General features: G+C 33.6%; 2 long non-coding RNA genes across 2 annotated transcripts; both read right to left on the bottom strand.

Annotated features, from left to right (window-relative positions):
- Positions 1-418: 418 nt before the first annotated feature.
- Positions 419-1,498, bottom strand: LOC122400648. The gene is made up of 3 exons (XR_006259368.1): positions 1,418-1,498; positions 892-913; positions 419-557 (listed from the first exon to the last, which is right to left on the bottom strand). It is a non-coding gene; the product is annotated as an uncharacterized LOC122400648 (long non-coding RNA).
- Positions 1,499-2,196: 698 nt separating this feature from the next.
- Positions 2,197-2,926, bottom strand: LOC122400649. Its single transcript, XR_006259369.1, has 3 exons — positions 2,777-2,926; positions 2,587-2,608; positions 2,197-2,252 (listed from the first exon to the last, which is right to left on the bottom strand). It is a non-coding gene; the product is annotated as an uncharacterized LOC122400649 (long non-coding RNA).
- Between the last annotated feature and the right edge of the window lie 12,735 nt (positions 2,927-15,661).

Raw genomic sequence — 15,661 nt, 5'->3', positions numbered from 1 at the left:
ACTGCAGGCGAATTCCGGCTTTTGGGGGTGGCAAGTGTGCAACATAAACCGCGCGATAAAACGCCGCTGGCACGTGTATATCACCCGCACAGCCCCCGCTTCTTTTTCATTTTAGTTTCTCGCGCGGCGGGGCGGAAAGCGGTAAAGTAGAAACGGCAGAAACACGGCCAAGAAGAGTTTATAATGCTCTTCCCGTGCCGCCCCGACGCTCCGCCACTTCGTCGACTAACCAAAGAAGGTTCTCAAAATTCTTTTCCAACGTTCAGTTTACGCAAATTTTAAACTTTTGATCTGGTATTGAATTCTTCGAGCTGGCACGAAAATACGAAACAATACTATATAATAGTTTGTTTTGAATAAGAGGAGAACAGATTTAATCCCAACCTATAAATGTACTAGACGCATTCTCCATATTTTTTTCGCAAATTTCAATTAAATTTCGATTTAGAATTGAAATCTTCTGGCGCGAAAGACGGGGCACGAAAAGATGGAATACAAAATGATAAAAATTGAAAGACGTTTGTTTTGAATAAGAGAAAAACAGATTTGGTCCTAACCTTAAAATGTACTAGACGCATTCTCCATATTTCTTTCGCAAATTTCAATTAAACTTCGATTTAGTATCGAATTCTTCTGGCATGAAAAATGGGGCACGAAAATACGGAATAAATATTGAAAGACGTTTGTTTTAAATAAGAGAAAAACAGATTAAATTTAACCTATAAATGTACTAGACGTATTCTCTATATTTTTTTGCAAATTTCAATTAAACTTCAACCTACTATCGAATTCTTCTGGCGCGGAAGATGGGGCACGAAAATACGGATTTCGAAACAATAAATATTGAAAAACGTTTGTTTTAAATAAGAGAAAAACAGATTTAATATTAACAGATAATTGTACTAGACGCATTCTCTATATTTTTTCGAAAATTTCAACTAAACTTCGATCTAGTATCGAATTCTTCTGGCGCGAAAGACGGGGCACGAAAAGATGGAATACAAAATGATAAATATTGAAAGATGTTTATTTTGAATAAGAAAAAAAACAGATTTAATCCTAACTTATAAAGGTACTAGACGCATTCTCCACATTTTTTTCGCAAATTTCAATTAAATTTCGAATTAGAATTGAATTCTTCTGGGGCGAAAGACGGGGAAGGAAAAAATTGAATAAATATTGAAAGTCGTTTGTTTTGAATAAGAGGAGAACAGATTTAATCCTAACCTATAAATGTACTAGACGCATTCTCCATATTTTTTTCGCAAATTTCAATTAAATTTCGATTTAGAATTGAAATCTTCTGGCGCGAAAGACGGGGCACGAAAAGATGGAATACAAAATGATAAAAATTGAAAGACGTTTGTTTTGAATAAGAGAAAAACAGATTTGGTCCTAACCTTAAAATGTACAAGACGCATTCTCCATATTTCTTTCGCAAATTTCAATTAAATTTCGATTTAGTATCGAATTCTTCTGGCGCGAAAGACGGGGCACGAAAAGATGGAATACAAAATGGTAAATATTGAAAGACGTTTATTTTGAATAAGAGAAAATCAGATTTGGTCCTAACCTTAAAATGTACTAGACGCATTCTCCATATTTCTTTCGCAAATTTCAATTAAATTTCGATTTAGAATTGAAATCTTCTGGCGCGAAAGACGGGGCACGAAAAGATGGAATACAAAATGATAAAAATTGAAAGACGTTTGTTTTGAATAAGAGAAAAACAGATTTGGTCCTAACCTTAAAATGTACTAGACGCATTCTCCATATTTCTTTCGCAAATTTCAATTAAATTTCGATTTAGTATCGAATTCTTCTGGCATGAAAAATGGGGCACGAAAATACGGAATAAATATTGAAAGACGTTTGTTTTAAATAAGAGAAAAACAGATTAAATTTAACCTATAAATGTACTAGACGTATTCTCTATATTTTTTTGCAAATTTCAATTAAACTTCAACCTAGTATCGAATTCTTCTGGCGCGGAAGATGGGGCACGAAAATACGGATTTCGAAACAATAAATATTGAAAAACGTTTGTTTTAAATAAGAGAAAAACAGATTTAATATTAACAGATAATTGTACTAGACGCATTCTCTATATTTTTTTGAAAATTTCAACTAAACTTCGATCTAGTATCGAATTCTTCTGGCGCGAAAGACGGGGCACGAAAAGATGGAATACAAAATGATAAAAATTGAAAGACGTTTGTTTTGAATAAGAGAAAAACAGATTTGGTCCTAACCTTAAAATGTACTAGACGCATTCTCCATATTTCTTTCGCAAATTTCAATTAAATTTCGATTTAGTATCGAATTCTTCTGGCATGAAAAATGGGGCACGAAAATACGGAATAAATATTGAAAGACGTTTGTTTTAAATAAGAGAAAAACAGATTAAATTTAACCTATAAATGTACTAGACGTATTCTCTATATTTTTTTGCAAATTTCAATTAAACTTCAACCTAGTATCGAATTCTTCTGGCGCGGAAGATGGGGCACGAAAATACGGATTTCGAAACAATAAATATTGAAAAACGTTTGTTTTAAATAAGAGAAAAACAGATTTAATACTAACAGATAAATGTACTAGACGCATTCTCCATATTTTTTCGAAAATTTCAACTAAACTTCGATCTAGTATCGAATTCTTCTGGCGCGAAAGACGGGGCACGAAAAGATGGAATACAAAATGATAAATATTGAAAGATGTTTGTTTTGAATAAGAAAAAAAACAAATTTTATCCTAACTTATAAATGTACTAGACGCATTCTCCACATTTTTTTCGCAAATTTCAATTAAATTTCGATTTAGTATTGAATTCTTCTGGCGCGAAAGACGGGGCACGAAAAGATGGAATACAAAAAGATAAATATTGAAAGACATTTGTTTTAAATAAGAGAAAAACAGATTTAATTCTAACAGATAAATGTAATAGTCGTTGAATTCTCCACATTTTCTTCACAAATTTCAATTAAACTTTGATCTAGCATCGAATTCTTCTGACATGAAAAATGGGGCACGAAAATACGGAATAAATATTGAAAGTCGTTTGTTTTGAATAAGAGAAAAACAAATTTAATCCTAACTGATAAATGTAATAGATTCTTCATATTTTTTTGACAAATTTCAATCAAAGTTCGATTTGATATTAAATTCTTCGAACTGGTGCGAAAGAAGGGGTACAAAAAGTATGAAACAATAAATATTGAAAGACATTTAAAAATGTAGAATAAAAGAAAAACAGATCCACGTAATCCTAACAGATAAATTCGGTAGACGCATTCTCTACATTTTTCCCGCAAAATTCAATTTCGACCCGCTCAAGTTTCGATTTAATATTCAATTGACACGAAAAACAGGGCACGAAAAGGCTAAAATAAAACACTAAATATTGAAAGACATTTGATTTGGAAACATAGAATAAACAAAGACATTCTCAGCAAGATTCTTGAACCTAACAAAAGCTCTCGACAATAGTTTCTCACTACCAATAGAAAAAAGAAAAAAACACCCCAATATACTCGAAAGCGTTCAAAATTCGCTACGAATCCACCCTCAATACACCGAAAATACATTCTTAGAACGAAAACACCAAATTCCAACGGATGTGCACACCCAGCCTTTGGAACGAAATAAAATAGCAAATTGTTGGAAATTTGAAGTTTGATGGTAACTCGAGAGAGGTACGACGAGAGCCAAGGGTTGAGAGCCACGGTGGACGAGGACCACGCTGTTTTTAACCCTCCGCGAGAAATTCACGCGACGAGAAGACGTCGGGAAAGCAGAGTCTGCGTTCACGTCCCGCAGGAGGAATGGCGCGCGGTCAACAGTTTCGCTAGCAGCCCCTCTTGCCAGTTCGTTTTTCACCCCTTTTCTTTCGCGCCAGCGGCTCTTAAGCGACAGCCACCGAGAAAACGCACGCACCCCGCCGACAATCCCGCGACCGTGCGACCCGCTAATTATTTAATTATTTATTTACCGAGCTCATTCCGGCCGGATTATACCCGCGGCAAGTTTCATTCTTTATCGCGGCCCTATTAGCGTTCTGCCGCCCCTGCACCGCTACCTGGCCGACTAATTGTTTACTAAGCGGCCCTTTGCCGCCCGACCTTTCGCGCTAATCAGCGAACCTACGGTTTAAACAACTCCCGAGGAGTTTAAACGACACCGCGAACGCGGCCATTTCTTATTCATGCGCGAACTATTCCGTCGTGCTTCGCACAAAAGACCAGCGAATCGCTTTGTTCGGCCAACGGTGTTCTTTCGTCGAGTCGCGACTGATAATTCAAAATTAATTGGAAAGAATAACTCCCTCGAAAGCGGTTCGAATAACTCTTTTCCGGATTAACCCAGGAACGGGGAAACTGCGGTCTTTGGAGACGTTCCCGAGCACCCTTTTCGTAAATTTTGTCCAAATTTTGACTCTTTGCTTTATAAGTGAAGTACGAAATCGGGAGAGCTCATGAAACTAGTGTGCTTATTGTTATTTATTAAAAATAGTTGCTTTTCTTTTTGATAGTACGTGTTTAATCCACATATAGGTGACACGATTTTTCTTTGAGGAGCTACAAAAATTCAATTCTCAAGGTCAGATGTTAAAGAAAATAAACCTGGATAGGATTCTTGAATTTTAACGAGGCTGTACAAACAACTTCTATGGCAAATTATCGATACGCTAATTTCCAATTACCTAAAAATAAAGTATCGTTTTCGTGGACAATTCGAAGGGTTTTATCAGTCAACGTGTTAAATGAAACCTAACGCAGGTCTGTAAAGTGTAACGTATTCCAAATGAATAGTAATCAGAATTAATTCAAAGTCCCCAAAACATTGCATTTCTTCAAACTACCCCGATTGATTTTTTGTTTTAGCAATAAAATGAAGCAGCCAGAATGAAATTGAAAAAGGTCGATAAACTGTACAATTACCCCTGGCTCCGTTTATCGATTATAAATTTCGATTTGGTGTCTATTTTGATGTAAAATTTTTGAATTGCTGTTTTTGAAGCATGACATTGAACGGATAATCGCTCTTGTAGATCTATCCATTGTTCTGTGGTCAACTCGAGGAGGTATAGGCACAAGTCGAGGTACTCCTACGCAGAACCACAGTCGATGTTCTATAGATTCACGAGATGTCCTTTTTCTTGTTCGATCGACGTGCAAAAAGACAATGTAAATTGAAAAAAATCGTTCGTTAACCCTTTCAGACCTGGTGGTGATAATTTTTGTGATGTACAATTTGTATTCATAGATTGTGATTTATATATACACGTATAATTACGAAAGTATGCAATGTACTTGCTGGATTCATTTTAAAATTGCTTATAAACCAGTAATTATTTAAAGAAATCTGACCAAAGACAGCCTCTAAATTCGGTGCTCAGAGTGAAATTGAAAAAGGTCGATAAACTGTATAATTACCCCTGGCTCCGTTTATCGATTATAAATTTCGATTTGGTGTCTATTTTGATGTAAAATTTTTGAATTGCTGTTTTTGAAGCATGACATTGAACGGATAATCGCTCTTGTAGATCTATCCATTGTTCTGTGGTCAACTCGAGGAGGTATAGGCACAAGTCGAGGTACTCCTAAGCAGAACCACAGTCGATGTTCTATAGATTCGCGAGATGTCCTTTTTCTTGTTCGATCGACGTGCAAAAAGACAATGTAAATTGAAAAAAATCGTTCGTTAACCCTTTCAGACCTGGTGGTGATAATTTTTGTGATGTACAATTTGTATTCATAGATTGTGATTTATATATACACGTATAATTACGAAAGTATGCAATGTACTTGCTCGATTCATTTTAAAATTGTTTATAAACCGGGAATTATTTAGAAAAGTCTGGCCAAAAACAGCCTCTAATATCCGTGTTCAAAGAGGTTAATTGAATTCTTTAAAAAACATTCGCTTTTATTTTTATGAATACTTGTTTGTACCTTCGACGAAATCGACTTGTGTGACTTTTGGAGAATTCGTGAACAAACTCCGAGCTCTCTGATGCCAAAAACTACCCCGTTCCTGGATACGTGAATAAAGATTTAGTTTCTAACTTATTTGAAAGTCATCACTAAAATTGTGATCGAATATTCGTAATGAAATTTCGAAATGTAAACTCGAAAACATTGAAAATAGAAAAATGAAATAGTTTGATATGGGTTAGGATCTTTTTGTTGGGCCAAACAAAATAATTTGTTTTTATAGAGTTAACCCTTTATCGCATAACTGATCGAGACTCTAATAAAAAAGTTACCTGTAAAGTTGGCTGCAGAAATTATAAAAGAGAAACATATTTTCTTGTTTATTAGCACAATTTAAAGTACATATGAAGATAAATTCTTTTAATGAAAGCATATAAATTATTTAATGTGAACATCGCCGCTGAAGTTGTGAACACATGCAGTCGTAATTAAATTTTCAAGATTAATAAATGCGATGGATCAATATCAATTAAAATTCTTTTTCAGTTCAAACACGTTGGTTCACCCCTGAAACGTGCAGCGTTCTATTGTACAATGCGACGAATCGAAAATATAACAAAAACTTTACATGTAAAGTTGACTGAAAAAAACAATTTTTTTTATGCATATTTTCTTATGGGGACATTTAGTGGCTCTATAGATTCAACTGTTCATTGTTCAATTTGAATATTTAAAATTTTGTAACATAGAAGTCTGCTAAAATTATAAATATATGTAATTTAATTTCATATAACACAGAAATATCATCACAAATTTGAAAGATATTAAATAATTCGTTCTTAAAGTTGAAAACAAAAAACTATGTATAGAGTTACTAACAAAATTTTAAAAAATTCACACATATTTTCTTATGGAGACATCTGCCAGCTTTGCATGATCGGCCATTTGTTGTTCAGTTTGAATATTAATCTTCTCAAGAATGCTGACATCAATTTAACTTATTTGAAATATTATAACATGAAAGCCACCACTGAAATTATGAACAAATATTCATAATTAAATTTCTAAACAATACAACACGAAATCATTGTCACAGAGTTGAAAGATGCCATTGGTCGATATCAGTTTGAATTCTTATTTATCTACAAGACATTAAAATAAGTCAATGTTCATGGATGCATAAACAGCCAAAAAATAATCTCATTTTAAAATTGTTAAAAAATTAATGCAATAAAGGGTTAAATTGAAAAATAATACAATAAGACGCTCGGTTAATGCTCTGGATTTTTTAAATTTATGTCCCTAAATCATTTTCTGAAAACACGAACACAAATAATATTAAACTTCTTTTCAACAATATTACTACATTATTATTACTACTATCATTGTTACCGTCATCATCATCATCATTACTGTCATTACATGTTTTGATATCTCTTATAGTCTGGAAATTCGAAGAGTTACCTTTCTTATTATATAACGAAAGAACATAAATCGGAGTCTTAGCCAATTTTCAATTCTGAAATATAAACCGTAGGTCCCTGATAACTTCTCTAAATCATAATTCTATCCAATGCTTGAATCTTAAATTCGTTACAAAATGTACGATTTCTAAAAGGCACAGTTATGAAATCATCTGGAATAATTGTCTGGCATGTTTGATTGTATCAATTAGGCGCAAATACCAATGAATGATACTCGATAATACTTCGTTTACAGGCGACAAATTATTTATAATTCTGCTGAGAATTTGCAAAACTTCAAAACACGTTGACAGTTGCATATTCAAATTTTGTAATTCGCGAACATCTTGATGGCAAATATTTTCACGGTCAACGTGTTTATAAAGAACGAGCGTCCACGAAAGAGGCGTCGAATATTAAATTCCCCATTCTATATCAGAATTATGCAGAAATTAATACAACAAAATATCATTAACGTTGTTGCGAAGCTATTGGTAAACCGAACCGAACAAGAACGTATCTTAAATTATTCGCATTAGCTGTTATTTTCAACAATTTGGCGCGTATCGAATAAATCGAACGAGAGTGGAAATAATTAAAATTGGTTGTATCAACGAAAGGGAAATTAACGGTTTAATTGACGGGGATGGTTTTAATAATTTCATGAAGTACGAGTTTCGCTCATTCAAACAAACTCAATAGCATTAACGAGCGTGTCGTTTTCCTCAATGGATGGTAATATATTTCATAGCTGCGAATAAATGTAGAATTTTGTGCCGCGCGTACGTTTAATCGGTATCATTGTACAGAAACTGTTTGATCAAAAATTAATGTTCACTTCCGATCACGTATTCAATAAATTATTTATGTACCGATCGTTTCGTTTAAATTAAAACCACGATCCCCTTTATATGCATGATGCAGGAAATTATCCGCACTTTAAACGTATTTCAGACGTTTCATTGTACGTTCTGAGCGAATTGAAACACCTGTTTCGACATTTATACGAAGAATTAAACAAAAGTTCCAAAACTCTATGTTTTTGTAAAATTTTACAAGTGTTTACTATACGGTAAGTACCACTTCGTTGATTGAACTTTCAGATGGAAACCGTTTCTAAGATATTTAATATTTTAGTTTCTTATGTTAAAAATGAATTTAAAATTTGGCATGATTATTCAATTTATTTGCAAAGAAAATTATATAGTTCCTGTTATGATTAAGTATATATAGTATCGAACAATTTATTAACTATTTTGAACTATCAGAAGACCTAAAGAAATTTAAGAAAATCTAATCCAATAGTAATAAATAATATATATTAATTTTAATAAAATATTATTTATATTAATATTCCACGTATACATTCAGTTTTGCTTCTTAGCAATGTCTCCATTTTGATTGAAAAAATATTTCAATCATTTAAAATTTTTGTTTTCAAAACTACCATATAAATGAATAAAATATTTAATGATTGAAAAAAGGCTCGTAAAAAACGATGTCTTGAAAAATTCCCTATTTTTCTGATATGGAACCTGGCAAAATATACGATTATTATTAAATTAATGTTTTCTCTTGTGCGGAGAGAATTGTAATATTATTTATTAAACCACTATTTTCAATATATGGTATCGAAACAACTGATCTACAAAATTATGTTTATGTTTATCGACGAGTTTGCATGTTTCCAGTTTATCGAGCATTGAATAAAATATTATAATGTCTTCCATTTTGAAAAAAGTGGTAACAATCATTTAGAATTTTTTGTTCGTTGTCCTAAATTTGTATCTAGCAACAATGTTCCATCTCTGTGAAGATTAGAAGTCTTCTGATTTTATGAAGCAATTTCCCTCCACTCTAAATTCACAACAGAACGATTAGGATGGTCGACCAAACCGGCTGATACAAAGAGTGTGGAACGATTTGCATCCCCATGCTGCTGTTCCTTCCGTTTGGATTCGATCTGCAGCTGGACCAACATCTGCCGGACCGGTTGGTCATCTCGCGCGATGTCCAGTTCAGTCACAACGGAATTTTCCGTTTTTTGTTCCCCGTCGACCGGTCATCGTCCACGACTGGTCCACCAGGATGCTGGAGGAATTCCGCGTCTGTCGCGACCAGTTCGTCCGGTACCGGTTTCCGGTCAACCCTCGACAGAGGAAGAGGACTGGTTTCCAAAAGCCCTATCTCCTTCAAGTTTACGCGTCTTCGCGCCAGACGCGAACAGTTCACATTGTGCCAGTGAAAAGGATCGGTGATCAAAAATTATGGACGAAGGTAAGCGAATCGTCTCCGTTCCGTGAAACCCAAACGTCGTGTTTATTACAATCGAGATGGGTCAGTAATCATTGTCAGTAATGATTGTTTAAATTATAGTCGTACAAATTTGAAGCCAACTTAGACCTCGAGGGGCTGAAATTATGCATTAAAATAAATAAAAAGTGTCCTACTGTAACTTTTTACTAAAAAAGATGACCACCGCGTGCCTAAACATCGAATTTTGCACACGCTAGAAAATATCAGGTTGTTCCTCGAATAGTCTCGAGTCCATTTTGGTAGCCATTTTCGTAGTTTTTTGCACAATTTTCAAATGCAAGTAAAAATCTAATCGAAAGACTAATTTATGAATTATTAATTTGTGAACGAACGAATCGAAAATTTTTCTTAATTATGGATGAATATTTGTCCATTGTTCTGAAATTATGGATGAAATTGGGTGTCAAAAGAGTGTAATTGAACTAGAACGTGTTCCAATTTCTTGGACGATTTTTACGATAAATTGTCAACGTCTTCCAGTGTTTATATCTTCGTCGCTACTCATATTTACGTTAACATATTATTCTGAAGAATAATTAGCTGTAATTAGGTTTTGTTTAAGGGACAAGGAGTCGATTACCGACTAGTACATAATTAACTCTACCACTCGGGAATAACAATCGTAGGAACTTGCTGGGTCTTCGCGTAGGTGGCCCTAGTAAATCAGGGGGTTGTTTGATCAATATTTTACTCCACCACGTGCACCCTTTGGTCGCAAAATGGCAGCGTACGCCATCTCTCAGACAACTGCTGGACAGGGTCCTCCATTGCTGTCGCGTAATCAACAAATGCACTTTCTACCATCTTTAAATAACAGTAAAACGATTTTTATTCTCATACATTAATTGAAAATGTAATTTCAGTAAGCAAGGAACACTCCCTCGTTATATCCATATTAAAAACACACGAAACGAGCACTTTATACTTCTTTTAATGATTTCTTTATTTAATGATTTATCTTTAGCAATTTATCTTTCTTTTATGTCAAACTTATTCCTTTCTGTGTTAAAATCTATACAGAAACACAAATGTTAAGTATTTGCAGATACTCGATACAATAAACACATTGTAATATTTGAGAAAAGTACATTCTGAATTTGACTACTTTAACAGTGTCTTTCTGGAATACTTTCTTCAATTTTGCAAAATTTATTGGATGAAATTCAAATTTTATTCTATGTTCTCAATTGACATTACCACGATGAATTTTTTAAATTACATCACGAATTATAGTTCTTTCATTATAGGTAATTCATACCTGATGAAATTCAAGATCGTAAAGCTTTGGAATGATCTCAATTTTCAAACTCTCCAGAAACCATCTTAGAATTTTTGTGAGCTTACGAGGGGCTGTACCATAGTGTCGTCCATTTTTATAAAACTTAACAGATGCATGGAATAGTCAAAAATATTCCACACATATTTTTCATGGCTCAGTGTTCATATCAAAGATGTAAAAACAGCCCTAAAGTCGAGGGTGAAGGATATATTCGATCCAATATCTCGAAACCTATTCCTTTCAAATAAAAAGTTAAAACTGTGTCTTTAAAACAGCAATTTCTACTAAGTAAACAATTTTTTCAAAACTGAATTATTTTCGTCTAAAATAGTAATCAACTGTCGCGAAAATGTACATTTTATAGAAAATAATTGCTTCAGTTAACTCATGTAAGTTGCAAAATTGTCTCCTGTGATATATTAATTCCACAAAACAGTATACATTTATGATTTTTCCGCCATTTTACCACGAACAGACAAAATTAACATCACGTTGTAAAAATATATAATTTTATGAAATTAACAAATCACAGGACACTTTTTTGCAGTAAATACGAATAAACTACGAAAGCAATTATTATCTATACGTATAATACAACAACAAAAATATCTGTATCTTGTGTTTGAACCTATAGTTCGTGCATGCACATTAACGTGAAAATGAACGAATGTTTTACAAGGCAAATTAACTAAAATACACCACACAATTTTGAAATTAAAACCTTTCGTCCACCATATTTTTCATCTTTATTTATAAGAATTAAAATAATCTTAGCCAAGAAAAAAAATCCTCGACTCGTATTGTTGTACGATAGTTCCTTGTTAGATATTAATATCAAGAGTGGTTCGTTTTCAAAACGTTATTCTAATAATCGCCAAACACGTTTGAGCAAATTGGCTGGCGTTCGAGGATCCCGAGGCTTCCGAATCCCTTACGAGCAATTGCAAGATAAGTCAGCTTGTTGACCCCCCTAAGTTTTCTACGATCCCCTGATTTGTGGAAACTGGTGTGGCATAGACGTCAAGATTAATTTAGTTGAAGTCGGTCAATCTTAAGGCGACAGCTGCTGCTGAAGGAATCCATTAGTAGGCTTATGGCGTCGGCATCTTTCCTAGGGTAGCCAGCACCACCCCCTTAAGGCTGGTAGAACTCTGCTTTTGTTCGAGATAATAAGCCACCATTGTTGAAATAGGTGGATCCGACCAACGTCCTTATTGTCCATCGACCCGCTTTGCTTCGAATATTCGCGATAAGAGTCGAATTCTCGTGGAGTCGTGAACCAACGATAGCGACTCCCGTCGATCTGACTGCTGATTTTCTGTCGGTTACTCGTCATGCAGCCCAGTCGCTACTGACGGAAACTTCAATACTCCTGTTTGCGAAAAACCTTCTTCGAAAATGGTAAAATGTACCTTTGTACTTGGATCACCTCTCGGTACTACGAGTAAACTTTTCTCTAAAACTCTCGAGTCACCCCTGTCGTGACATGATACTTGTTACTTGGTAAAGCAAGCAAAATACCACAGTATTACTATAAAATTGTACTCTAAAATCATCTCTGGTGTGACAACTTTTTTATGAAACTCTCGAGTCATCCCTGTCGTGACGTTGAGCAAAATTAGCAAAAGCAAACAGTCTTATAAAAAAATTACATATGATATTGTAGGATTTAAAAAAGAGAATTGTATTTGGAACAAATGTACAAAAGATGTAATTATATGAACGAATTTGAAATACACCAAGCACACAATCTTTTTACACAAATTAATCCCGTCCGTCTTTTCCAATCACTCGTTTCTCTCTCTCCGTTGTCTCGCTGTCCCTAGTAACCCCTTCTTTTTTTAACAAAACACTTTCAACCCTTTTGCACATAAGTTAACATTGAACCAAACTACAGCGTGGCACAAATATTCAACACAAATCTCCTACAATATCCTTGTCAATTTACATATATATGCATATGGTATACTTATCAATTTTATGCAAAGAATAAAATTTGTGAAAAAAATTATTTGTAAGCTTATGGAATGGCTTGAGAATAGTTTTTGAATAAATGCAAAGAGGACTGTCCATTCACTATGAAGACTGAATGATAAATTACATATAATAACTCTGAATTGTGGCAGACATAACAGTTTAGTCTGTTGAAATTGAAAAATCAGTGGAGAATGGCGAACAACAATATATTTTTATGAAACATGTAACGAGAATCCATTTTTACATTTCAAAAACTGTTTCAAAAGTTACTATGCATTTAAAAAACATATCAATGTATTAACATCAAGTATATTTCGTAAACAAACTTGTAATTTATAAAGATTTGCATTTAAAATAATTGCATACAATCTTTTTGTACAAAACTTGCGCGATGAATTATTCAAAATAACTATATCAATGAATGAAACATTTAATGATTGAGGAAAGATTAATAGAAAACGATATCCATCGCGTTTAGTCTTGGAAAATTCCCTATTTTTCTGATGTGGACCTACAAAAGTAAATCGAGACATAAATAAAATGGCAAAACGATTATTATTAAATTAATGTTGTAGTATTATTTATGAAACATCGTTTAACCATTATTTTTAATATACAATGTAGAACCAACTGAACTGATCTACAATATCATGTTTATGTTTATTGACGAGTTTGCATGTTTCTGGTTCCTCATCATCAAAACATTATATAACTAAATATACAATTAACCAAATAAACAGGAAATGTAATGAACAGTCATATAAAAATGAGAATAACAATTTAATAGATTCTACTATTACAAATATAAATTTTCTGGAAAGATGATCTCGAAAAAATGATAAAAAAATACAAAGGAAGATTTGTTTGAAATTTGATATCGTATTGCAATTGAAAATACACTGATAAATATAAATATAGATCTGTCTGTCAATTTAGTTGTCTATCAGAGAAAAGTTTACTTAGTAAATTGTTACAAAATCCTTTATGCACAATCTAGTTTCAGGTTCGCCGATGAAGTAGAATAATAGACTCGAACGAACACTATCGAACGATTAGAAGATTTTCTAGGAACCCAATTAAGCTAAATAAAGGACAGCTTGCTAGTAATTTTCTGGACCACGTGGATTTCCGGACTACGCATTAAGCACTAAACGTGCGTAAGCAACGCGTCGAAGAGATCTCGCTAAATCGCTAAATCTCATAAATGCTTAACAATACCAAGAGGAATTTCAGTAACAAAACAGAGTTCTGGATAAGTTAGTCGCGTCTCGAAATTTATATCCTCTAACAATGAGTATTTTACTAAAAATAGAAATTACTTATCGAAAATAACAACGAAACTTATTTTATTTAACATTCAAAACAGATTAATATACAAAAGAGTATACTTTGTTGTTAAAACGAACCTAAGCATCAGACAAGAGTATCTGTTGATTCAATAACGTTAGAAAGCAATCTGTAATGGCTACGGTCTAATTTGACTGTTCTTTTGTTTTAAATTATCTTCTCGAAACAAGGACTAGTTTTTTTAACTGGTGTGGCGTTCTACTGCACATTAAATTCCAAAAAGAGTTGTAAATATAAATGTCGACTTTGCATCGAAAAGGCTGATGATCTATATTAATTACTAATGGATTCTAAAGTTTCAAACTCCTTCTTTTTAACAACATTAATTTTTTCTTTTACTGGGTTGGCCAAATATTTCGTATGGATTTTGGCGATAATTATGTTCAGACGCTGTAAAACGCAACTAACCTCGATTCAAATCTTAGAAGCATATAATTATTTGTTAGTTAACATTAAAAAGTTTGAAGATTGGATTTTTTTAATAATTTTGGCATAATTTTAGAAATGAACATCCAAATGGAGCATTTTCGACGTATTATATTGTTATATTTTAAAAAAGGCACTTAAAAAAATGTAAAATCTACGGATAGAGTGTGACCAAAAAACGAATCAAAAGTAATTTTTCGAATATTGTTATTTTATTTCAAATATGCTCTCTATATAATCACCTCAATGGACAAAACTTCGATTCCCAAGAAGTCATAAAATCGCGCTTGTTTAGGTTTTTATAGGAATTATAAAGGTGGAAATAGACTATAAATTGAAACCCAAAAATTTATTATTGAATGAAGATATTTCCTACCGTAAAAGAATTGTCTATTTGCGCGTTTAGAACCGTACGAATTTTTTGGCCACCCTAATGGTTATAAAATAGATTATTAAAAAAAAAAGAACCGAAGTAAACTAGTAAAAACTGAGAAAACCGTTTCGATCGTAAGATCGTCGAATTTTGTAACAATATGACGGGTGTCTCGATAAAAGAAACGAGGGAAACGTTTAATCAGAAACTGCGGAAACCACAGCTCCAATGGTTATAAAATGGACCATTAAAAAAGAAAGGACCGAAGTAAACTAGTGAAAACCGAGAAAACTGTTTCGATCGTAAGATCGTCGAATTTATTAGCAATGTGACGGTTGTCTCGATGAAAGAAACGAGGGAAACGTTTAATCAGAAGCTGCGGAAACCACAGCGATGCTCATCGCAACATCGCAAACCGTTCGCGCTGAGAAAAGCGAACGGCGTACGATAGCTATGAGGCAGCCTTGGCTCGTGGAACGGTACTGCACCCTCAGGAACAAAGTTATATCGGCTCCTACTACCAAGGGGGAGTGAAAGGGGAGGG

Source organism: Colletes gigas, unplaced genomic scaffold (genome assembly GCF_013123115.1).
Source record: "Colletes gigas isolate AHSC1104 unplaced genomic scaffold, ASM1312311v1 Colletes_gigas_Sc00019, whole genome shotgun sequence".
NCBI lineage: Eukaryota > Metazoa > Arthropoda > Insecta > Hymenoptera > Colletidae > Colletes > Colletes gigas.
This window is presented reverse-complemented; position numbering and strand designations above follow the sequence as displayed.